The sequence below is a fragment of the Zingiber officinale genome, chromosome 6A, assembly GCF_018446385.1.
Source record: "Zingiber officinale cultivar Zhangliang chromosome 6A, Zo_v1.1, whole genome shotgun sequence".
NCBI lineage: Eukaryota > Viridiplantae > Streptophyta > Magnoliopsida > Zingiberales > Zingiberaceae > Zingiber > Zingiber officinale.
This window is the reverse complement of record NC_055997.1, coordinates 8,483,556-8,508,751: the sequence shown is the minus strand read 5'-3', so window position 1 is coordinate 8,508,751 and position 25,196 is coordinate 8,483,556. Positions and strand designations below refer to the sequence as shown.

At 46.4% G+C, this 25,196-nt stretch overlaps 1 pseudogene; it reads right to left on the bottom strand.

Moving 5' to 3' along the window:
* The window catches only part of LOC121994588, a 74,230-nt pseudogene that overhangs the window by 8,803 nt on the left and 40,231 nt on the right, over positions 1–25,196 (bottom strand).

Genomic DNA, 25,196 nt, shown 5'->3' with positions numbered 1-25,196 from the left:
GAATTCATTAATCACATGGAGAGTGAATTTGAAATGAGTTTGGTTTGTGAGTTGACATTTTTCCTAGGATTACAAATTAAGCAAACAAAAGAAGACATCTACATTCATCAATCCAAATATGTCAAAGAGCTATTTAAAAAATTTGGGATGGAAAATGCAAAGGAAATATCTACTCCCATGGCCACAAATATTAAATTGGATAAAGACATTGAGGGGAAAGAAGTTGACTCCAAGGTGTATCGTAGTGCTATAGGAAGTCTTCTCTATCTCACGGCTAGTAGACCCGATATACTTTTCGCCGTAGGTATATGTGCTAGGTATCAATCTTGTGCCAAGGAGTCACATTTGAGTGCCGTTAAGCGTATTCTTTGTTATCTCAAGGGGACTCAAAATGTTGGTCTTTGGTATCCTAGAACCGAAACTTTTGACCTAGTGGGCTATACCGATTCCGATTATGTCGGATGCAAATTAGATCGCAAAAGCACTAGTGGTAGTTGTCAATTTCTAGGGTCCTCTTTGGTAAGTTGGTCAAGTAGAAAACAACATTGTGTAGCTCTCTCCACAACCGAAGCGGAATATATTGCCATGGGAGAGTGTGTATCACAATTATTGTGGATGACTCATACTCTAGAAGACTATAAACTTACCTATAACAATGTTCAAGTTCTTTGTGATAATGTGAGTACAATCAACTTTACCAAAAATCCCGTTCATCATTCAAGAACGAAACACATAGAGGTTAAACATCATTTTATTCGTGATCATGTAACTCGAGGTGATATCATTTTAAATTATGTTGGATCAAAATCAAACTTAGCCGATATCTTCACTAAACCTCTTCCCGAAGTTGAATTTAGCTTTCTTAGAAGGGAATTGGGAATGTGTTGTATTGATTAAATCACATCCTCCATGATCACTTCATAGGTAGAGTTCTTTAAGGCTTATTCATCTTAACATTGCCTCTCACAAGAACATAGGATTGTTCTCTTAATATGATTTAGATGGGGTGAGAGGTTAGGGACATTTATCTTGGTCATGATGCTTGTTATGATGCATTATTTTGGTCAAGAAAAGTGGTTTTCATGTGAAACATTCATTTGTCCAATCATAGGGAAAGCACGTGTACAAATCATGTATACGTTGCCCTACAATTATGATTGGAAATTTTTACACCCACCATATGCACCATACTTATGTTTGAAACCTTGATAAAATTCACTCGAATCATTGATGTTTTCAACAATTTTTACTTTTGTGTAAATCTTGCCTAACGAGTGTCGCTTTTGTAAACCTTTATTTTTCCTTGATAATATGTGGCATAATTAGTGGTTACACCAAATTTCGTGATTTTTAGAGGAATATACAATTAGTTGTACGTTTCCAAAACTTGGATTTGAACGGTTTTAAGAAATGCAAAAATATCAGACTTCCCAATCGATCGGTTGATCGATTGGGAGGTTCACCTTTCACTCCAGAACGCATCTGAATCGATCAATGGATCAATCAGATCGTTTGGATCGATCAATGGATCGATTACGACGCACTTTCGTTCAACCACAGAAGCATACTCAAGTTTTTTTTTCCAGAAGGCATCTGAATCGATCAATGGATCGATTCAGACCATTCCAATCGATCAATGGATCGATTAGACTGCGTTTTTTCATTTTTCCAGAAGGCATCTGAATCGATTGATGAATCGATTCAGAGAGGGTCAATCGATCGATGGATCGATTGGGTCGTTCTTTCGATTTTCACAAAAGGCTTTTTAATCGATCAACGGATCGATTTATCCCGGTTGAATCGATCGTTGGATCGATTGAGACGCTGTACGAATTCTCACAGAAGCGTCGTGAATCGATCGACCGATCGATTCACGTTTTCTCAATCGATTGGTCGATCGATCGAGAGCTTAAAACCCGTCTTAAACCCCCAAAATTCGAATCGATCCACTTACTCTCATCACTTCCTCTTCTCTCTCTCGACCCTGTCTTGCCCTAGGCGACTTCCTAGGCGATTTTTTTCGTCTGCCTCGATTGTTCACTCCGGCGTGCTTCTCCGGCGAAGGGGAGCTCTTCCACTTCTCTTCCGATTTTGCTTCTTCTCTCTCGACGCACTGGGCAGTTCTTTTCCTCGTCTCTGCATCCTCACATATCATGCGGACTCAAAACCCTAATCCTAAGTAAAATTCTTTGCTCTTCTCTTATTTTTTTTTGTTTTGTTTTGTTTCTTGTTATATTTGACCTAATCTATATGTGTCTTGTGTGTCTTTGTGCATTGCATTATACCTCATGCATCACATTTGCCTTGCCCTTGCATTTTTGCATATCCTTCCCTGTTGCACTGCCAAACCATGTACCATTTTCTTTATCCCACAGAAAGAAACAAAAGGTTCGTGAATCGGGCGAAGGATCGTCTGTACCCTCCTCTCCCCCTCAACCTCCCACTGATCCGAGATTTCCAAATGCTGCGATGCAACAAGCTTTTAACAAAAACACCTTCAAACTTATACCCCCTAGATCAGTTGATTTGCAATACTATAGGACATCTTGTTTTGATACCTATAATAGGTTCAAACATTATAAACTTGACTCTTTGTTGACCTGTGAGAGGGACATCAATGTAGGTCTTGTCTCCGAATTTTATAATAATTTACACACTTCAGATGGTGTAAATTATCGCACTCGTGTTGCAAAACGGAGCCTGGACTTCTCTTATGAGATTCTTCAATCTTATCTCGAATGTCTACCTTCAAACAATGATTTTGTCTTTTATCCCAATCTTCCCGATGAGCTGCCTCCACCTTTTGAGCATATTAGCATTGCATCCATGCATCAGTTCTTCTTTGGTCGTCCTCGTCCGGATGGGCCAGATGCTCATATCACTAAGTTTTCTTCTCTTGAGTTATCGGCTGAAAATGCCGCTTTGTTTAAAGTAATCATCAACTGCCTTTTCCCCATTGTCTCTCGTGCCCTAGCCGCTCTACGACCGCCTCATATGTTTGCTCTCTATGTCATTCGTCATTCTCTTGACATCAACATCGCTCTGAACATCTTTCATTGCATCATTCATTTTACCCAGCCCGTGCAGCAGACGATACATATGCCTTTCGGGCATCTTATCACAGATTGGCTGGAGTCCCAGAAGATAGATGTCTCCCGGGGACGGCTGGAGCACATGACAGTGACTTATTCTCGGATTTCTTCCCGCTCTTTCAAGAAGACGGGCTTGATTGGTGGTCCAGCTGGAGTTCGATGGATCGATGGTCGTGCTTTTGGTGTGGGACCCCGGGCTCGCCACAGGGGGGATGCACAGGCCTTGGTCCCTGCGGCGGATGATGCTGAGGAGGATATTCCCGAGCCGGCTTCTCCGACATTCGAGGAGACTGTCGACACTCGACTGGAGGAGCTGTCCATGGAGATAGCTGACCTGCGTTCCATGATGGAGACCATGGTCCATCGACAGACTTCGATGCAGGCGATCATGGATACATTAGTGGATTTGGTGAGCTCCTGGGTGACAGGTAATCCGTCTCAGTCTGCTCCCTCCACTGCTCCCATTCCCCAGGTTGAGGATGCTGCTGGTGCTGACACTGAGGCGGTTCCTACTCTAGCTACTACTTCGGCTCCTCCTCCTGCTGCTGTTGCTGATCCCCCTCCTTCGGGCGATGATCTTATCGAGTTCTTTGTCCCGCTAGGACATGTTATTGTATGCTATATGGCTGGTTGTTGTTATGGAGTCCCTGTGTGAACTTCGTCTCTTTTTGAATGTATGATATACTCCTTATGATGTATTTCATTTTGTTTATATATATATGTCTCTATTTCAATGTTGTTCTATTCTGTGGATATATGTGTTTTAGGGGGAGCACCCCTCGGATTTATCGTATTTGCCTCGTGCACTTATTGAGGGGGAGTTCTGTTTTTTGATTTTTGACAAAGGGGGAGATATATGTTGAAGTTTATGCTTAAGATAATTAAAATCAAACTTACTGCTTAAATATGTTCATATTTATTGCTTATGCTTAATTTAGATGATTTTCAGCGTTGTTGCAATCATTATCTATCATTGTATCATTATGATATTTGGAAGTTAAACTAAACTTAAATAGATTGTCAAACATCAAAAAAGGGGAGATTGTTGGTGCAATCATGCCCTGGAAGTTTCAATGTGTTGACAATTATTTAAGTTTAGGTTAATACGTTGGAACTAACATGCATTGTGAGTTTGCAAGAGGAGTTTCTTGCAGGTCGGAAGACCAGATGCAAGAGAAGTCCAAGAAGGTCGAGGACTGGATTCTTGGTAAAAAGGTTTCTTGCAGGTTAGAAGACCAGATGCAAGAGAAGTCCGAGAAGGTCGGGGACCAGATTCTTGGCAAAAGAAGCTCCTGTAGGTCACAAGATTATATGTGTGTTAGGATCACTATCAGAGATCAATTGATGAATCGATTCAGACATGGCTGTGAGGCAGAATGCCTTTGAATCGATCAGCCGATCGATTGAAGGTAAGTCAATCGATCGGCCGATCGATTCACAAAGCTGCGATTTCATGAGCAAGCGACTGAATCGATTCAAACGCTGCCACAATCGATCCAAGTCAAATAAAAGAATCTGCACCGTTGATCTTGACGCGATGGCTTCCAACGGATACTTATGAATCGATTGGGACATAATCTCAATCGATCCACGGCGACGATAGCGTGAGAAACGGCTAGTTTTCTTGATGTTTAAAACGCTGGAAGAAAGAGGAACAAGCACCGATGAACAAAAAATTACTGTTCTATTGCTTTGGTGTGAAGAATCCTTAAAGTGCTCAAGATCTCTCAAGCGTTGGAAGTTAAAGCTCTCAATCTCTCCAAGCTTTCAAATCTCACGCCACAAGGAAGAAACTATTTCAAGTTTGTAAATCTCTTCTCTTCCTCATTGTAGTGAGTGTGAGCTATTTCCTTTTGGAGAGGAAGTATTGTAAGTGTTGTAAGGTTTCTCCACCTTCGGTGTGATTCCGAGAATGAGGGTTTTGGATAATGGAAGTGTGGTGAGTGGCGTGGATCCTTGGATTAGTCACCTCCTTGAGGAGGTGGATACCAAGTAAATACCTGAGTTAGCATTGGCTTCAAGTTTCCGCTGTGCAAAATCAAAGATCAAGAAAACGAAGTGAGTCATTCACCCCCCCTCTAGCTCAACCGATCCTAACATCGTCGTCGCTCGACCGGGTGATGAGAAGAAAGAAGGGAGCCCGAGCGCCACCACCATCAGCGGAGGGAGGAAACCAATCCCTCCAGAATTCCGTCCGAGCGGAATAGGCCGTCAGCCCGGGAAGAGGAGAACAGAATTAACGCCTCCTAGGGAGAGATAGGTATGATTGTCGGAGGTCCGACCGGTGGAGACTTCAACCGCGATAGGAAATCGTACGCCCAATGGTTGGAGATACATGCTGTCAGATGCAGCAAGGAGAAGGCCGAAGGGCCTTAGATTAGTTTCGGCCCCAACGATCTAGAGGGGGTTAAAGTCCCTCGCAATGATGCTTTGATCATACAAGCGGTGATCGCCAATTACACCATTCACCGAACCGTCATCAACATAGGAAGTTCGGTGAACATCATTTTTAAGAAGACGTTCGATCAACTGCAGATCAATCGCGGTGAACTGCTGCCCATGGTGACCCCACTCTACGGGTTCACGGCCAATGAAGTTTTGTTGATTGACCAAGCAAGACTGGCCATCTCACTGGGAGAAGAGCCGTTGAGGAGGACTCGAAACACCAACTTCATAGTTGTGGACGCACCATCGACCTACAACGTCATTTTGGGCCGACCGACGCTCAACGAGTTCCGTGCGGTAGTATCTACTTACTGACAGAAGATAAAGTTCCTGGTAGATGACCAGGTGGCCGAGGTTAAAGGTGATCAGCTGGCCGCTCGGCGATGTTACGTGGAGATGGTCAAGATCGAGGCCAAAGTAGCACGGAAAGCTCCACAGCTAGAGGTAAACTCTATTACCGAAAAACCTCCTACCTTGATATATGAAGAAAAGAAGGAGATACAGATCCACCCCAACCGGTCGGAAGCCAAGACTTACGTGGCTGCCGACCTGGAGGAGAAGCAGAAGGCAGAATTGATCCTCCGCCTTAAGAAAAATCATGACGTGTTTGCATGGTCGACACATGAGCTGCCCGGCATCTCCCCAAGCGTGGCCCAACATGAGTTGCACGTCAGACCGGACGCTCGGCCGGTCAAGCAACAGAAAAGGGATTTCAACTCCGAGTAGAACGTGATCATCCGAGCAGAGATAAAAAAGCTGTTGGAAGCCGACCACATTAGAGAAGTTCAGTTCTCGAGCTGGCTCGCCAACGTCGTCCTCGTCTCTAAGTCGAGCAACAAATAGCGAGTCTTCATCGACTTCTATGATCTAAACAAGGCGTGCTCGAAGGACTTCTACCCACTACCTTAGATCGACCAGATGGTGGACTCCACTACGGCATGCGAGCTGATCTGCATGCTGAATGCTTACCAAGGTTGTCATCAAGTGCCGCTCGCCCGCGAAGATCAAGAAAAGGTCAGTTTCACTATGACCGACGGAATGTACTGCTATAACGTCATGTCGTTCGGACTCAAGAACACCGAGGCCACTTATTAAAGACTAATGAACAAAGTGTTCTGACGGTAGATCGGTCGTAACATGGAGGTATATGTGGATGACATACTGATAAAATCCCTCCGAGCTACTGACCTATGTGTATATATTAAGGAGACTTGCCAGACACTCAGGACCTATGAGATAAAACTAAATCTGAGCAAGTGTCTGTTTGGTGCAAAGAGCAGGCGCTTCTTAGGCTACATCGTCACCGAGCAGGGCATTGAGGCAAAGCCAAGAAAAATAAAAACACTGCAAGACATGCCACCGCCTCAAAATTTGAAGGAAGTTCAGCGTCTCACTGGTTGGATCACGGTGTTGTCTAGATTCATCTCTAAGTCATCCGATTGAATCTTACCATTCTTCAAAATACTGCACCCGTCAGCAAAATTTCAATGGGATTAGGAGTGCGATCGGGCGTTCGAAGAGCTCAAAGAATATCTCAACTCCTTTCCTATCCTAGCTAAGCCATGTGTTGGCGAACCGCTCCGGATCTACTTGTCATCTACAGAGTATGCGGTCAGTTCGACCTTAGTTAGGTAGAACGGCGAAAAACAACTAGTGTACTTTTTAAGCCACATATTAAAAGATACTGAGTCCCACTACACTAGTCTTGAGAAGTTAGCTTATGCTTTAGTGCTCGTCGCATAGAGGCTTCACCCGTACTTCCTCGCTCACTCGATAATAGTGATGACCAACAGTCCCTTGGGAAGAGTCCTTCTCAATCCCGAGGAGTCCGACCGGCTGATCAAATGGACGACGGAGCGTAGTGAATTCGACATCCAGTATCAATCCCGTACGACTATATATCAAGGCACAATCCTTGGCCGATTTTGTTACCGAAGTCCAAAGCCCCGAGAAAGAGGCCGTTTGGAGGATATATATATGGATGATTCATCCACTCGGCACGGGAGCGGCATTGGCATATTGCTCATCTCACCACAAGAAGATCGGATGCAATTGTCCATTCGGCTGGACTACAGAGTCATCAACAACGAAGCGGAGTATGAGGCACTAATTGCTGGCTTGCAAGCCGCTCGGCATGTAGGAGCTGTCAGGGTCCTCATCTACTCGGACTCTCAGCTGATCTCACAACAGCTGACCGGGACGTTCGTCATAAATAACGCCCGGCTCAAGCTCTACGCTGAGGCATTCGACAAGCTGAAAGCCAATTTCCAGGAGGTCGTCATACAGAAGATCCCTCGATCGAAGAATCAGGCTGTAGACGAGCTAGCCAAGCTGGTCGTGCGCTATCTCTAATTGTCACAGCGCAACCAATCGAACATGTATCTTTGGTGGCTCATATCGACCGAATGGAGGGGCTCATCTTCCCAAATGATTGGAGGACAACTTTGATCGAATGCTTACATACGGGGGCTACGCCGCCCGATCAGGAAGAGGCTCGCCTGCTGAGGAAAAGAGCCGGACGGTTCACCTTGATCGGAGATCAGCTGTACAAGAAGGCCTTCTCTAGACCTCTACTCAAGTGTGTGGGGTCGGAGGACGCTGACTACAAACTGCGAGAGGTGCATCAAGGATCTTGCGGAGGGCATCCGAGCGGCCGCCCATTAGCGAGGAAAATTCTGCTGGCCAGATATTTTTGGTTGACCCTTCAGGAGGATGCCGCTTGGACGGTAGCCACGTGCTTATCCTGCTAGAAGTACCACAACCTCTCACACCGGCCTATAAAGGAAATGAAAGTTTCCACTGTATCCTGTCCGTTCGACCAATGGGGTATGGACATCATAGGACCATTCCCTATGGCGACCGGTCAGCGAAAGTTCTTGCTTGTGGCGGTGGGCTACTTCTCCAAATGGGTCGAAGCCGAGCCCCTAGCCAAAATAACTGAGCAGATGGTCATCAAGTTCGTATAGAAGAACATTATCTACCAATTCAGCATCCCTCGTCGACTCATCTCAGACAATAGAAGACAATTCGTCGGTCAGAGGCTCAGGGAGTGGTGCAAGGGATATGGTATCCAGCAGGCCTTCACTTCCGTGGCCTATCCACAGAGCAATGGGCAAGCTGAAGTCACCAATCGGGAGATCCTCCAAATCCTTTATGCTTGGCTCGATCACATCGGCGGTAGTTGGGTAGATGAGCTCCTAAGTGTGTTATGTGCTATCCTCACAACCCAAAAGGAAGGCACAGGCATGACCCCCTTCCACCTGGTATACGGCAGCGAAGCGATCATCCCGGTGGAGGTCGGGGTAGAATTCGATCGGGTGCAATACTATGACGAAGGGAACGCCGAACGGAGGCAAATGGAGCTTGACTTGGTGGACGAAGCGTGAGCAAAAGCTATAGTTCGGCTAACAGCTAGCCTACCGACAACGTATGAGGCAGAATTATAATCGGCGGGTGATCCCAAGATCCTTCCAGGGCGACCTCGTCTGGAAGAAAGTAAAGCCGGTCAGCGATGTCACCAAGCTCGAGGCACCATGGGCGGCCCCATTCAAGGTCTTACAGAAGCTCTGTTCGGGTACCTATTATTTGGAGGATGAAGAGGGGAGGAAGCTCGAGAGGCCATGAAGCGCAAATCATCTCCAACCCTATAGGGCAGGATGAAAGGTGCGCGAATGAATTGGAGCAAACAATGTATTTGTATGTCCTCTTTTGATGCAGGATAATAAAAAAACCAAGGTTATTGCACTTTGCGCCGAACGACATGCCAAATCGTCAAGCAGCGACGTTAAACGTGAGTCTTCACTAAATCGTCGAGCGGCGACGTTAAACGCGAGTCTTCACTAAACGGTCGAGCGGCGACTTTAAACCCTCGTCTCCACCAACGGTCGAGCGACGACTTTAAACCCTCATCTCCACCAACGGTCGAGCGGTGACCTTAAACCCTCGTCTCCATCAACAATCGAGCGGTGACCTTAAACCCTCATCTCCACCAACAGTCGAGTGACAACCTTAAACCCTCGTCTCCACCAACGGTCGAGCAACAACCTTAAACCCTCGTCTCCACCAACGGTCAAGCGGCGACCTTAAACCCTCGTCTCCACCAACGGTTGAGCGGCGACTTTAAAGCATCATCTCTACCAACGGTCGAGCGGCAACCTTAAACCCTCGTCTCCACAAATAGTTGAGTGACGACGTTAAATGTGGGTCTTCGCCAAATCGTCGAGCAACAACGTTAAACACGAGCCTGCTTTAAACCGTCGAGCAGTGACGTCGTATCCAAAGCTTCATCAACTAGACAAACCCAAGACTACGCAGGCGTTCGAAGGGCTGACTATAGATAAGGGTTGCCCAAAAGCCCCCAAAAGGGCAAATAAAGCGTCCGTTCAAGAGAATGCTCCAGAATACTTCAGGCCAACGACTTGAAAAGAAAGGCGAATCAACGGGATGCACATAAAAATCACGGCCGAACGGAAGAATTAGGAGGCTACAATACGATTAGACGAAGAACGGAATGCGAAAACAGTAAGAAAAAGTCACGCTGAACGGTGGAGCATGCATTAATACTTGGAAAATCTTACAAAAGGGTTACAAAGATCAAGCTCTCAGCCTCACTCTAAGTAGTCCAACACGTTGTCGGGCAGAGCGGCTGTGAGCTTATCCCAACTTATGACTTTGCCGTCACAGCGGTCGGCAAGTGGCCCCCTTCGTGAAGCTGGCCAATTGTCCCTTCGATCGCCAAGTCAAAAAGACGAAGGGCTTGATCTGTGAATCTGTCGTAGAACGCGTCTGAACAGAGGTAGGCTACCTTCATGGTTTCAAACCTACTCCCTTCGGTGTCCTGATAGATCCGCAATGCTGCGTGGGAGCCCTCCAGCTCGTCCTTGGCAGTGGCTAGCGCGGTATCCCGGGAGGCCACCTGGTCACAAAGGGACTTCTCCTCGATCGAGCGGCTGTTTCGCTCCACCACCAAAAAATTCTCGGCCTCGTTAAGCTTCTGGGCGAGCTTCCGGGCCTCTTAGTTCTTTAATTCAAGATCGTTGATGGCCCGCTGCTTCCGGGCGATGGCCGACTCTATCTTTTTATCAAAAGTGATGACTTATTTTTTATACTGAGCCAGAATCACCTCATGGTCGGCAGACTTTTTTCGCTCGGCCTCCAGAAGCTTGTTACTTTTCTCTAGATCGACCTTCAGCTTCTCGACCTCGGAGAGGGATGACCCTTGGGAGGAAGAGGCGTCGCTCGAGACCTTAAGCTTCCTGAACTCATCCTCCAAACGTACCAGCCTGTGGCACATGGCCAGGCTCTCTATCCAATACTGCAGCTAAACAAAAGAAGGTCAGGGTCGAACGAAAATAAGCCATGAATTTACAATAAAGAACTTACCCCGGTGGCCATTTGGATATGGCTGTTGGCCAAGGCGCCTGGAGGAAGCATCGACGCCCGGGCCCTGGCGTCCTCCCAAACTTCGACGAGCTACCCTTGGATAAGGATCTGGTGCTCGGGGTCCGGGATTGGGCGCTCGACTCGCTGTAGTCCTCCGTTGATAGTTGGAGGATCGCCGTAACAGATCGTCGGCCGCTCGGAGTCGAGTGGGAGGAGGTCGCTGGACCAGAAGTCGGTAAGATCTCGGACCGTTGGACTGCTACAGGCTTTGGTTGTGGTGACAAGAAGGCCACGGGCGTTGCGATCATGGCCCCTTGTGGCAACTCGACCAAGGAGGGCGTTTGATCAGACGATGATGCCTCCACAGTTGCTTGGAGCGTAGTTGGAGTCGAAGTCTCGACCCTCTCGACCGATTGTGAGTCCGAGGTAGCGGAGCGCGAAGACGGCTCCGCTTGGCGCCTCTTGTGCCGGGTCAGTGGCACGTCGGAGGAGGCCGATCTAGAAGGTTCCTCGGCTGGGATAATTTGGTGCTGCTCCATCTGAGGCTAGGAGCTAGGGGTGACCCCTCCGCTTGGCGCATGGTTAGCCAGGACTTTGCCCATTTCTGTGGGCGTCTCCTCGCTCAACCCGAGTGGGTCCTCGCGAGAGCCGACTGCTTGCAGACCTCGGCTCGCTAGCTCTTCGGTGGCCACCACCTCGATCTCGGCATCTGAAAGCTTCACTTGCCAGCCATCCGTGCTCACATCATGACTCCGACTGCAGAAGATAAAGAAAGATCAGTTAGCATCAAAGGGAAAGGATAAAGTGGGAGCATACCTAGGTTGGTCGGCAGCCCGGTGTGGATCAGACTCATGCCAAAAATGTACAATACACCCTCTAGCAATAGTTTGTGAATGTGATATTTCTGATCGACCAGCATGGAAGCCGCATGGAGATAGTCCGAGCGGCTCTTATATCGCTTAAGGTTGTGCTGAGGTGCCATTTAAAGTTGCCAATGGGTCGCGAACTCTGGCCGCTCGAGGAGATGCATGAACAAGAAATATTCTTTCCAGTGCTTATTAGAGGTCGATATTTTGTCAAAGAAAACTAGGTCGACTCTAGATTGGAAAAGGAAGGCCCCCAACTCAGATTGCTTGGGGTAATAGAAGTAATGGAAGACTCGAGGAGTAAGAGGGATGTCGTGCAACCAGAACAAGATGGTGACGCCGCACAACAAACAGAAAGAGTTCGGTACGAGTTGGGGGATGGAGATGTGGAAGTATTTACAAACAGCGATAATTAAAGGATGGATGGGGAATCGTAGACCAACGACAAAGTGGTCTCTGAACAGACAGATGGTGCCGATCGGGGATTATTTGGCCGATCGGACGGAGATGGTTGGATGATCTCGTGCCGATGGGGGGGGGGACTCCAAAGAACCCGCCATAGCAAAAATGAAAGCAAAAACAAAGGAAGAAATGCGACCGAAAGAGCGAAAGGACCACTGGAAGTTCACTAGGAACAAGGGGAGGTTGGAGATTGAAAGCGAAAAAGGAGGGAAAGAAGCTTATGGGATGAGGATCGTCGGAGCAGGAAAGGAGAAATGGTCGAAGAAGACGCGCAAAAGGCCGTCGGAGGAAGAGAACGGAAGATTGCTGGAGGACGACACACACAGGATCACCGGAAAGCACATGGCGCAGGAGCACGAAGGTCGGGAATGCGACAGCAAAAGGGTGGCAAAGGCGATGAGGCAGCGAGCTCATATACCCGGGGCTCGGCAGACCGGAGTCGTCCGATCTAGGTCATGAAAACCTAGGCGAGGATCCGACCGTTGAATTCAAACCACCAAATGCCGCCATCAATACTTGTCACGTTAGGCGTACGACGGTTGCGGGCGCGACACGTGGCGTGCTACCACGGGCCGGCAATTACGGCTGGCATAGGAACCTACTCCGCCTTAATGAAAAGAGATTTGCACGCTTCTCGAGAAATCAGGGTGACGTTCGGACAACCTGCGTTCGCCCGGGATAGACAGAGGAGAAAGTCTTCCAAGTGTCGGCCTTTGCTTGTCCGATCAGACTAAAGGCCGATTGGCAAGCATCAGGCCTCGACGGGACTTGAAGGGGACGGAACCTGATCACGCAATAGTTCAGTCAGTCGGACCATGACTTCCTTTGACTAGACTTGAAGGGGAGGGCACATGGACAGGGAACTCCCAACTAAGCGGCTATTTCGTTCGAACGAGAAACAGACAGCAGGATATCATTCGATATCCTTTTGGGAGTTAGTGCCACCGATGGACGGCATGGTGATAACCATGATTTTCATTGCATTATTTTGATTCATATATGCATGGTTTGATGTTGATTTCATAGTTTAAATCATGGTTACATCACATTTTGTACATTGTGTGTATTTTTGGGCATAATTGCAAATTATCTTATTTTTGGTGTTATTTGGTGCTAATATTTAATTCTTATTTTGTAGGCATCAAAGGAACTTGGATTTGGATCTATTTGGACTGAAATTGGGCTTGAATCGGAGTTCAAACAAGAAGATCAAGCTTTGGGTCGTCTTGGGTCGTTCATCAAGAATAGGACAGATCTGGACCATCCGTTGAAGATCTGGCCGATCCAACTTAATGGGGAGTAGATCTGAGCCATTTATGAAGATCCAGAAGTTTTGATCCAGATCTGAGTTCATCCAGCCATTGACCCAGACGGATTAATCTGGACCGTTCATTGAAGACTGGGCGGATCTGGACCATCCAGTGATGATCTGATCGATCTGACCTACAGGAGAGTAGATCCAGACCCTAGATTAACATCAGTACCTTCAGATCATATTTTGGGCAAACTTTCACCGTTGATTTAGCTCAGAAGTTTCTCATCCGTCCGATCAGAGAGGGAGTTGTTTAAATAGCGAGAAGCTACAGTGCAGAAGACGAGCTCGGTTCGCGATATTTTGCTACAGTGCCATCATCTTCGTCGAGCGACGCCGAGACTCCCATTCTCCGATTCCAGATCCGTGAGCTTAGCTTCTTCTCCGACGACGATCATCAAGCTTCGGCGTTCATCTTCCGGCGATCAGAGAGCAGCCGAGGGAGGTTTCTCAGCCGCGCCTTGATTCTGTCCACCGCCACATTGCCGATCGGGGAGGTTTCCGATCAGTGATCTCCGCATCCACCAGAGCTTCGAGGGAGGTTTCTTGGAGTTTTTGTACCTTTTCCGCATCCCATTCCGCAGCTACATTGGATAGATTTGGCCGATCGATTTGATTTGCGCATTCTCAGAGTCAAGCTCTGTTTTCTTCGGTTGATGGTGATACCAGTCAGATGCGAGCTTGAGGGGAGGTTTCCAATAGCTATGAACGTTATCTGGTGATAGTAGAGCGCTTGGAGATTGCTTGTTGGGTGTTTGAGGGGAGGTTTCCGAGAGCACCTTTGTTTCGGCAAAGTGGAGAAGATTTGTTCCGATTTGGTTTGTGGAATGTTTAGGTTTTGTTTTTCTTTATCTTGTCTTTGAATTGTGTTCAAACTTTGCTCAGATCTTCAGATCTGATACTTACCTTTGCAATTTCAATTTCTGTTGAGATTTTATGTTTTTGATTCCGAATTCTTGCTTTCAAACCCAGATTATTGACCTGATACTGATATTGATATTGACCTTAGTGTTGTTAAGTTTATTCTGCTACTAATGATGATAATTGTAGGCTCTTGTAATGTAGTTAGTAATTCTTAGCTCTGATTTTGGTTCTTGAACTTGTGATCTTGCTTAAATGAAGATAGATCAACTTTAGTTTTGATTGTTACCTCTGTTTAAGGAGTTTATGAGTTCATCTATTTCTGTGAATGAGCTTAATTGTAGAAAACTTAACTTGAGATTTGATTGTGTACCTTGTTATGAGATTGTGGATTGTGAAGATAGGAATTGAACCATTTGATTCAATGATGCATAAAAATCCTCACTTAAGTGATGTTCATTTGGTTGGAAGAAAGGTGATCAAGTAAAGAAGAGAGTGATATGTAGAGAAGAGTAAACCTTATTTGATTTTAGTTTCAATTGAAGAAGAATTCAATTTGCTATGTGAATCAATTCTAGAGTACTCACACATTTATTAGTTACCCTTGGAAAGAAAAATACGACTTGGGACTCGTTGCTACAACGCTTGTATTAATTTTAATGAGTTTCAATTTTAATTAATTTGATGTGCCACGTGACATGAAAATGGCTAACACCAAATTTTGGCGCCGTTGCCGGGGAACATAACTAGCAATGTGTGTTTATTTTAGAATGATCATTGAGTGATTTTATTTTGTTAGCATTTTTCTTGATTGAGTTGATTGCCTATTCTCTTTGTATTTTCATGTTGGTTTGTTCTTGAATTATTAAATGCTTTTACTGTTCATGTTTTCATGTGATTGAAACTTTATGCTCTTGAGTCTTCTAACAATTTGTTCTAGTGTTGAAGTGAAGAACAGGAGATTTCTTAAGCATGGATCCATATTTTCATAATTTTGGAGGTGGAATGGAGAATTATTAGTGTTTTCAACCTGAGTATCAGTTTTACCCAAATTTGGATCAACAAAATAGGTATGAGTCATTTTCAAATGGTTTTAATGCTAATTGGGTGGATAATTCATGTTTCAGGTATGAAAGTGTACAAGGATCATTTATTGAGCCATATCCTACCTACCAGAGTTCATATGGATTTCAAGAGGTTTCAACAAATTTTATGCCACAATATTTTCAACAAAATGACCCTCAGTTGGATGAGTCAACATGGAAAATCAAGGAGATTATGCAACAAATGAATGAGCACCAAGAGCAACAATTCTCAAGGATACAGAATATACAGAATCAGTTAGATCAGATTGCATCATCTATTCATCAGTTACAAACACAAAACGCCAATGAAGAGATGGATTGTGGAGATCTTGTCAGGCCTGACACTGCATCTACTTCTTCATTTGATTCTTTAAGTACTTTTTATTGTTGTGATGATGTAGTTGAAAATATTTTTGATTCTACTAATGATGTTGCTCTAGATGTTGTGAATAATGCAGGAAGTGAAAATTTAATTGTTGAAGATGATTTAAGTGTAGGGGATTGCTTATTGGAAGCATTACCTCAAGAACCACCAAGAATTGAAGATGTAAGTGTAGGGACTTGTGCTATGGAGCCAAGTACCCAAGAATCACTACATGAGGATGAACATTCACCAGAACCACAATTTGAGCCACATCATGATGAAGAGGTGGTAACAATCACCACTCCAGGTACCGTTCAAAACGACAAGGTAAGTATTTTTTGTGATTCATCAGAAAATTCAATAGAGGTACCGTTAATTGATTTCATTAGTTGTGAATCATTCTTTGCTAAATTTTCTACCCACACTAATATTCTCCTATTTTCTTTTTACCCCACATGTACATGGGAGGGATCTTCTTTTAATGATGTTGTAGGAGAACACAAGCTTCCGGAGTGGATGTTTGAACTGAACCGCCTCCGTCCTCCAGAAAAAGCTTGGAAAAGAAAAATGAAGAATAAAAAGAATTTTAGTAGAACAACGATTACTCCATTTACGGCGTGGATTCTTTTACTAAATCTTCTTCGACCACTAGAATTTAAGGGGAGTTGTTTCCAATTTTGTTTTCTTATGTATTTTAATTCATGTTTTGTTAAAAAAATTCTTTTTATGCATTTCTTTAGTTACATACTTTGCAATTGCACTTAATTTTTACATTTTGCATTTTATTTCCACATTTACTTCCATACTTTGCATTTAGTTTGGTATACATAGCATGTCATTTGAATAAAGTCTCCATGGGAATTTTCTATGTAATATTTTTAAGATGGTAAAAGTTTCTTAAATTTGATCATCAATTTTAGGTCATTGGACATGATTGGATACTCTACTTATATGATATTGGTTAATTTGGTGGTGGATTCCAATTTGATCAATTGGGCTTGATTGCATAAAAATACCTAGAGAGGGCCACTTTAAGCCTAAACACTATTTTATTTTTGTGTGGCATGCGCTTGCAATAATTGAACTCTAGAACTTGCTTAGCTTCTTTTCAAAGCCATAATAGCATATGTATGCGTGGTAAGGAAGGATTTTGTCATTCTTATGCTACCCTAATTTTTAGTTTCTTTCCCACAATTTTCTTTAAACAATTTCATTTCATCTAGTGATCCGGCGGTTAGAACAAGGGACCCCCATTCTGAGGGGTCAATGCCACGCGGGAGTCAAAAGGCCAGGTGGCCGATCGGAGAAGGAGGGGCCGACCTCCCGGCCGGCCGACCGGTGTATAGCCGATGGCAAAAGTCGCCCCGACAGAAGTCGGGGTTCCGATGCTCAATTGAACAGCAGCAAAGAGCCGAGCGGAAGGCCTAAGAGAAGGTGACACTGCTAAATAGTCCCTACATGGCACCCTACCGAAAATATCCCCAGCATATCGATGCCAACGGCAGGCCGGACGGGATGTGAGTGCCGTCCGGCCAGCGCTTAAGATGAGGGCTGGCCGGATGGACTCCCCGTCCAGCCGGCTTGCAGGACGCCTTGGCCTGTGATCGGTAGAGAGGGACAAGAACATCTTCTGACAGCTGTCAAGTCATATGGCTAGGCCATGCTCCAAGTCTGACAACGGGGTGTTCTGTCGTCCCATCGAAGACGTGCTTGGACCGTAGCAGTATGGCGTTAGGTAAGCTTTCTGACAGACACATACTGAGGTATGAGCTGCGGACACGTGTGCGCCTCGGTGGACGTGCAGGAGCTCTTTCACCGCTCTATATAAAGAGCCTCATACTTCGCCGGAGGTACGCGTGAGACATCTTTGGAGCCACTTTTTTCACTACTTGCTTGCCTGACTTGAGCGTCGGAGGGTCGCCGCCGGGAACCCCTTCCCGGCCCGACTTCTGTGTAGGTTCGCCGGAGGTTCGTGCAACCAGCCGAAGATCCACGTCAGCCACCGGATAGTGCCACGTGCCCAGCGTCCTTTGGTTCATCATTCGGACAGGATCAAATTGGCGCCGTCTGTGGGAATGCTCCTGCATCCGAACGGAAACAATGGACGAGGCTGGACGACAACACACGGTGACGCTTTCAACGGAGGAACTCGACGCTCTGATCGAGTTGAGGGCCGCCAAGCTTGTGGAGTAAAAACAGAAAGCAACAGCTGAGCGGCCGGAGCAGCAAGCAACGTCAGCATCTGGTGGCCGAGCGGAAGCACCACAGGCCACCGTTGCATTTCATCGGGCCCTATTCCGCACCCCCGAAGCCGCAGCAGCTCATAGAGATCGGGGATCTTCTTCCGATGAAATGCCGAGACGAGATGACAGAAAAGGAAAAGCCCCTCAAGCGGACTCATCGCCCGAGCGGATTAACCGCTAATTTTCAGAGGCTATTCTACGAGACCCTCTGCCCAAGCACTACGTGCCTCCGACGATCGGCGAGTACAATGGAACCACCGATCCGGATGATCATTTGGGTAAGTTTGATAACACGGCAACCCTGCATCAATACACAGATGGGGTGAAGTGTCGGGTTTTCCTCACCACCCTATCCGGATCGGCTCAACGTTGGTTTCGGAGGCTGCCGGACGGATCCATCACAAGCTTCAAGGACTTCCGGACTGCCTTCCTCCATCACTTCGCAAGCAGTCGGCGCTATCAAAAAACCAGCGTTAGTCTGTTCGCCATCAAACAAGAAGCCCGTGAATCGCTCCGAGCTTACATCCAGCGGTTCAACAAGGTGGCAATGGATATTCCAACGGCCACCTCGGAGACCATGATGAATGCCTTCACACAAGGCCTCGTGGATGGAGATTTCTTCCGATCGCTCATTCGGAAGCCACCCCGAGACTATGATCACATGCTACACCGGGCCAACGAATACATCAACGTGGAGGAAGCGCAAGCGGGCAGGAAAAAAGAAACTCCAACCGAGCGGGCTCCTCCTGCCGAGCGGAAACAACACGCCGCTCATCAGCCGCCCAGAGGACCAAGGGCCGAAGCAATCCTCTCCCCCCATGCCAGGTCCCACGTGCAAGAGGTAGCTGCCGCCCGGCCCAAGCCAAAGAAGAAATGAACCCCGATGTTCTGCTCCTTCCACCGGACGGATACGCACAACACAAGGGATTGTCGAAGTCTTCCCTTCGTGGCTCATCCCGTTCCCCGGAATGGCGGCCGACGGTCTCCCTCAGTCGACAGGCGACAGAGAACTCATGAAGCCGATCGGACTCAGGAAGACAGGCGACAACAACAGACTCCCGATCGGCATCGCTCTCCGAGGCTGGAGAATCACCGAATGTCAAGAGAACGGTCCCGACCATCCGCTCGGGAAGAAGAAAATAGAAGCAATACTTCCCGAGGCGAAATCAACATCATAGCTGGTGGGCCGACCGGAGGAGACTCCAACCGAGCAAGAAAGGCAAGCGTCCGGCAGCTCCAGATCCATGCAGTCGGCTGCAGCAGAGAGCGGGCGAGTGGACCTGAAATCAGTTTTGGGCCTGGGGACTTGGAAGGAGTTGAAGTACCCCACGATGACGCTCTCCTCATTAAAGCGGTAATAGCCAATTATACTATTCACCGCGTTTTTGTTGACACAGGAAGCTTAGTCAACATCATATTTAAGAAGGCGTTCGATCAGCTACAAATTGATCAAGCCGAGCTGCTACCCATGACGACCCCCCTCTACGGGTTCACGGGTAATGAAGTCCAGCCGGTCGGACAAATCCGGCTGGCTATCTCTCTTGGAGAAGAGCCGCTCAGGAGGACGCAGACAGCAAACTTCGTGGTGGTGGGCTCTCTCTCAGCGTACAACGTCATTTTGGGGGCGACCGGCCCTCAGCGATTTCCGGGCGGCCGTCTCCACTTTCCACCAGAAGATCAAGTTCCCTGTCGAAGACAAAGTGGGAGAAGTACGGGGAGATCAACTGGCAGCTTGGCGATGCTACGTCGAGATGGTCCGAGCAGAGGCCAATGCCGCTCGGAAGACGCCCCTGATCGAGGTAAACGCCATCACCGAAAAGCCACCCTCTTTAGTTTACGAAGAAAAAGAGGAAGTGCAAATACACCCGACCCGATCGGAGGCCACGACATTCATCGCGTCCGATCTAGAGGCAGATCAGAAAGAGGAGGTGATCCAATGCCTTAGAAGAAACCATGATGTCTTCGTCTGGTCGACACATGAGCTGCCCGGAATTTCACCAATTATTGCGCAGCATGAGCTCCACATCCGACCGGACGGTCGCCCAGTCGCCTAAGACGACGTAGAGTCTGAGTGGTGGAAGGTTGAGCCTCAGCGATGGTCGGCGGCAAGTCAAGCTGAGTCGGAGTGTGCTCCGAGGAGACCGCCTCAAAAACCACAGGAGCATCATCGCTCCGCTCGGAAAGATGCTCCCCCGATGGATGGTGTTGATCGGCTTGCTCTAGCCGACGGTGTTTACGAGTCACCAAAGGCGCCTCGTCAGCCGATCGGCCCTCCTCCTTGGCCTGGACAGATGTGATATGGGCCGCGGCCTCGTCAGTAGAGACGCGGGCGGCCGAAGCCTCGGGAGCAACTTGAGTTCCCTTGGTCCCTTCAGTTGTTGAGCCGGCCAGAACCAAACCCCGTTCGGCTGCCTCTTTGTCCTTCACCGCCTCAATATTGGCGGCTTTCAGCTTGAGCTTTTCGGTTGCCTTAGCACGCCACATAACTTCAGTTGCAGAAACAAAGAATAAATCAGTTAGAACAAAAGAAAAAGGGGAGATAAGAATCGTTTACTCATGCTGCAAGGCAGATCGGCTTGGATGGGAGACAAGCCGAATATATACATTACTCCAGGAAGGAGCAACTTGTCGATATCGTAACGTTGGCCGACCAGCTGGTTGGCCGCATGAAGATACGCCGGATGACTCTTGAATTTGCCAAGACCCGGTTGGTTCGGCACCGCCGTCTGCCACTTCGTTCGGAAGGCCGGCCGTTCGGGAAGACGCATAAAAAAGAAATGCTCCTTCCAATGCTTATTGGAGCTCGGCATGTTGGTAAATAGGACGAAACCCGACCTAGATTGAAATATGAAGGTCCCCCACTCGGATTGTTTTGGGTAGAAGAAATAGTGGAAGATTTGGGGGTCCAAGGGGATATCGTTCAACTTGAAAAGGACTATCACCCCGCTCAGCAACCTAATCGAGTTCGGGACTAATTGGTCGAGCGGGAGTCGAAAGTGGTTGCATATTTGGATGATGAACGGATGTGGAGGAAAGCGCAGCCCGGCCAAAAATTGATCACGGAAGAAGCAAATGGTGCCGGGCGGCGGATCATTAGGCCGATCGGAAGGAGTAGCTACAACTATTTCGTGGTCGGCCGGAATTTCATAAATTCGAATAAGACGCAGTGCGTCTTCTTCATCGAATCGGCTCTCCATGGTCGTATACCAGAGACCAGGAGCGCCGACTGTAGGCGTAGAAGTACTCGCCATGGCCGAAACAGAAGAGATATTGACAGAAAAGCTAAAGGAAAATGCCAACAGAATGAAAAAGCAAGCAATATAGGAGGTGGGGAGCTGAAAAGGAGGGCTTACGGGTGTTAGAAAGATCGAGGAAAGGAAGAAGATGGCGAGCGCACCAAACAGGCAGGGAATGAGGATCGCCGGAGCAGAGAGAGTAGCGTGAGGGCGAAGTCGATGAAACAAGAAGGCGGCGGAGAGAATTGGCCGCGAGATTTATAACGTTAGCGTCGAACGGCCGTCGCCGTCCGATTCAAGTCACAAAGAACGAGGTCATCATCCAGCTATTCATTTCAAACGGCTGCTGTCCCATCGGAGGTAACGCCACCGCCATACGCTGACAAGAGCAGGGTCACCACGTGTCAGCAGGACACAGGTCGCATTTAATGAGCGCACCTTACCGTGCGCGGCGCACGTGCTTGGCAGTTAGGGAAAGGATTTGATAGGAATTTCAAGGGAATACAAGGCACGAGCAAGACACCGCCGACCGGATGTGCATCTCTATGCCTAGCCGAGCAGACTAGTATAGCGGCTGTTATCCAGTCAGATCGGCAGTCCAGTCAGTCGGACTTCGCCTCCCTCGACTAGACTTGAGGGGGAGGCAAGTGATCCGGCGGTTAGAACAAGGGACCCCCATTCTGAGGGGTCAATGCCACGCGGGAGTCAAAAGGCCAGGTGGCCGATCGGAGAAGGAGGGGCCGACCTCCCGGCCGGCCTACCGGTGTATAGCTGATGGCAAAAGTCGCCCCGACAGAAGTCGGGGTTCCGACGCTCAATTGAACAGTAGCAAAGAGCCGAGCGGAAGGCCTAAGAGAAGGTGACACTGCTAAACAGTCCCTACATGGCACCCTACCGAAAATATCCCCAGCATATCGATGCCAACGGCAGGCCGGACGGGATGTGAGTGCCGTCTGGCCAGCGCTTAAGATGAGGGCTGGCCGGATGGACTCCCCGTCCAGCCGGCTTGCAGGACGCCTTGGCCTGTGATCGGTAGAGAGGGACAAGAACATCTTCTGACAGCTGTCAAGTCATATGGCTAGGCCATGCTCCAAGTCTGACAACGGGGTGTTCTGTTGTCCTATCGAAGACGTGCTTGGACCGTAGCAGTATAGCGTCAGGTAAGCTTTCTGACAGACACATACTGAGGTATGGGCTGCGGACACATGTGCGCCTCGGTGGACGTGCAGAAGCTCTTTCACCGCTCTATATAAAGAGCCTTATACTTCGCCGGAGGTACGCGTGAGACATCTTTGGAGCCACTTTTTTCACTACTTGCTTGCCTGACTTGAGCATCGGAGGGTCGCCGCCGGGAACCCCTTCCCGGCCCGACTTCTGTGCAGGTTCGCCAGAGGTTCGTGCAACCAGCCGAAGATCCACGTCAGCCACCGGATAGTGCCACGTGCCCAGCGTCCATTGGTTCATCATTCGGACAGGATCATCTAGCATTCAAACCCTTGATTATCTTTGCTTGTCATTATTTCATTGAGAGTGTTGTTTGAATGCTTGATGAGTTAGATTTGGCAAAATGACAAAGGATTAAGTGTGGGGGAGATGTATAGAGCTTTTGAATGCTTGGATTCATTTGTTAATGGATGGGATTCAAATTCAAGCCAAAGATGAAGTTTTGGGAAGATGTAATGGAGTTAAATGCTTAAAGTTTTTAAAGTTGGGATGCTACTGTTCTAGAAAAGAAAATGCTGAAATTGTTGCCATGAATGAAGTGCTTTTAAGATTGCAATGCTAAATGAAAGGATTCTTTAAGCTTACTCATGTGAAGAACAAGCACAATTAGCTTTGAATTTTGGAATTTGATACTATGGTGATACATTCAAAACATCATTGGCAGGTTTGGGAGAAAGTTTTGAAATTACTGAATTCTGAATTCTGAAATCTGGCCATGCTGAACACTGCCAGTCAAGGAAACCATAGAAATCTACACTGCTTGAATCTAGAAGCCACAACCATTTTGAACATAACTGATTTTGAACATTTCTATTTTGTTTTCAATTTGAATGTGGAGGAAATTCAGAATGGAATTTACAATAGAACATGAATCTGAGAACTGCAGAACATGAGAAGTGCAAAGGTTATATACATTGTATGCCAGAAATCAGTAGCAATCATATATCTCCTTGATTGGTTGTGAAGTTGCAAACCCATCTCAGTTGCATATCTACTGAAGCAAAAGTTCAGCATTCTTTCTTCAGCAAACCAACCTCAAATTCTACTCCACACTACAGCTTCAGAAATAAAAAAAAATCTGTTTACAGAAATTGGGTTCTGTGACTTCATTTTTCTGAATTCCTTTCTGTGCAGAAATGTAATACAAGTTATTGCTGCTCCGAATTCAATTGACAATATACATGTAGGGCTTCTCTTGAGGTTTATTGATAAATCCCCATGAGACTTGGCACATTTCAGCAAATTTTCAGATTCATTTCAGAGAGTTCCTGCACTTCAGACTTCAGAAAATTCTAATTTCTGCAGCTCAGCTTACTAAAAGATCTCATTTAGTATTGAATAAACAAGAGCTCAAACTCAAGTTGTTTAGATTTGCTACTGATTTCTACTTCATAAATCAGTTTCGAAATCTGTAAGGAATTGGATGTGTTGAAGTGGTTGCTGAGAGTGCAGAATTCAGAATCATGATTTGTTGTTGTTCCAGAGTAGGAAATATGGCTGTGAGTTGCATCTGCATTTAGCTGGGTGGTAGTATTCTTGTGCAATATCAGAAATTAAAAGGTTGTTGTTTAGTATACCACAAGCTACTTAACATGTGCATACATTTAAAAAAAAATGTTAATGAAGAATGCAAGAATGCTACCGTGGAGTAATGGCAATGCTGAATCTGAGTTTGAATGCATGATGAAAATCTGCAGGAATGAAGTTCTGAATTTTCAGAAACTAAGCTTGGCTGAAATTTGATATTCAAATGAAGATGTGGCTGACATGTGATATTTTCTGCCAGTTCTGAAGTAACTCGTAGATCTGGACTCTTAATCAGGGATTGAATATATGAATTCCATCTCAGAAAGCTCCTTTAATTTAGAAAGAATTAGGAAACAGAGGGAATGGAAATGGTTTTTGAAGTGCTGGAATTTCACAGAATGTGCAGTGGTGTATCAGTTGTGTGCCAAATTTTGTTATAAGCATTCGGTTTGTAAAAGTTCAAGTAAGCAGGTTCTTGAAATTGTCCAGCTCCATTGTAGTGCAAGAAATCAGCAAAGTGGAATGATAGCTGCTGCTGAGAAAAGCTTTCCAATGCTAGTGCAAGATCCTAACATTTGGAATGAGATAGAAACCTTTTTCCAACGAAGAACATTTGATTAGCAAAGGGAACTAGAAGCTTAATTTCTGGAATTTAACTGTTATGGAATGAATTAATATTTTCTGGGCAGCAATTTCAGAAATAAGAGCCATTTGATGTGTCCATGGAAGCCATTCTGTATTGCCTCTAAATTTCTGAGAACACAAGAGCTTAATTTAATTTCCTTATGATTGCCTTTTAATGATCTTAATCTGAAATTGAGCATCTCAACTTTTACAAATCAAGTTTGCAGAATCAGTTTTGATACTTTCAACTTCTTTTCTCAGAAATGAGGAAACTGACAAGTGCTTACTGAAATTGCTGAAAATGTAGCTGTTGAGTACTGAAGTGTAGGAATCTCAAGCTGCCTTATTGCTAGAAATTAATTAGCAAGAAGAAACAGAACAGAGGATGAGAAAGACAGAATCTGCAGCAGCTTTCAAAGAGAAGAGAAACTCATCTCTTGTACCAAACTCTTTGAAACTGTTTTCAAATAATT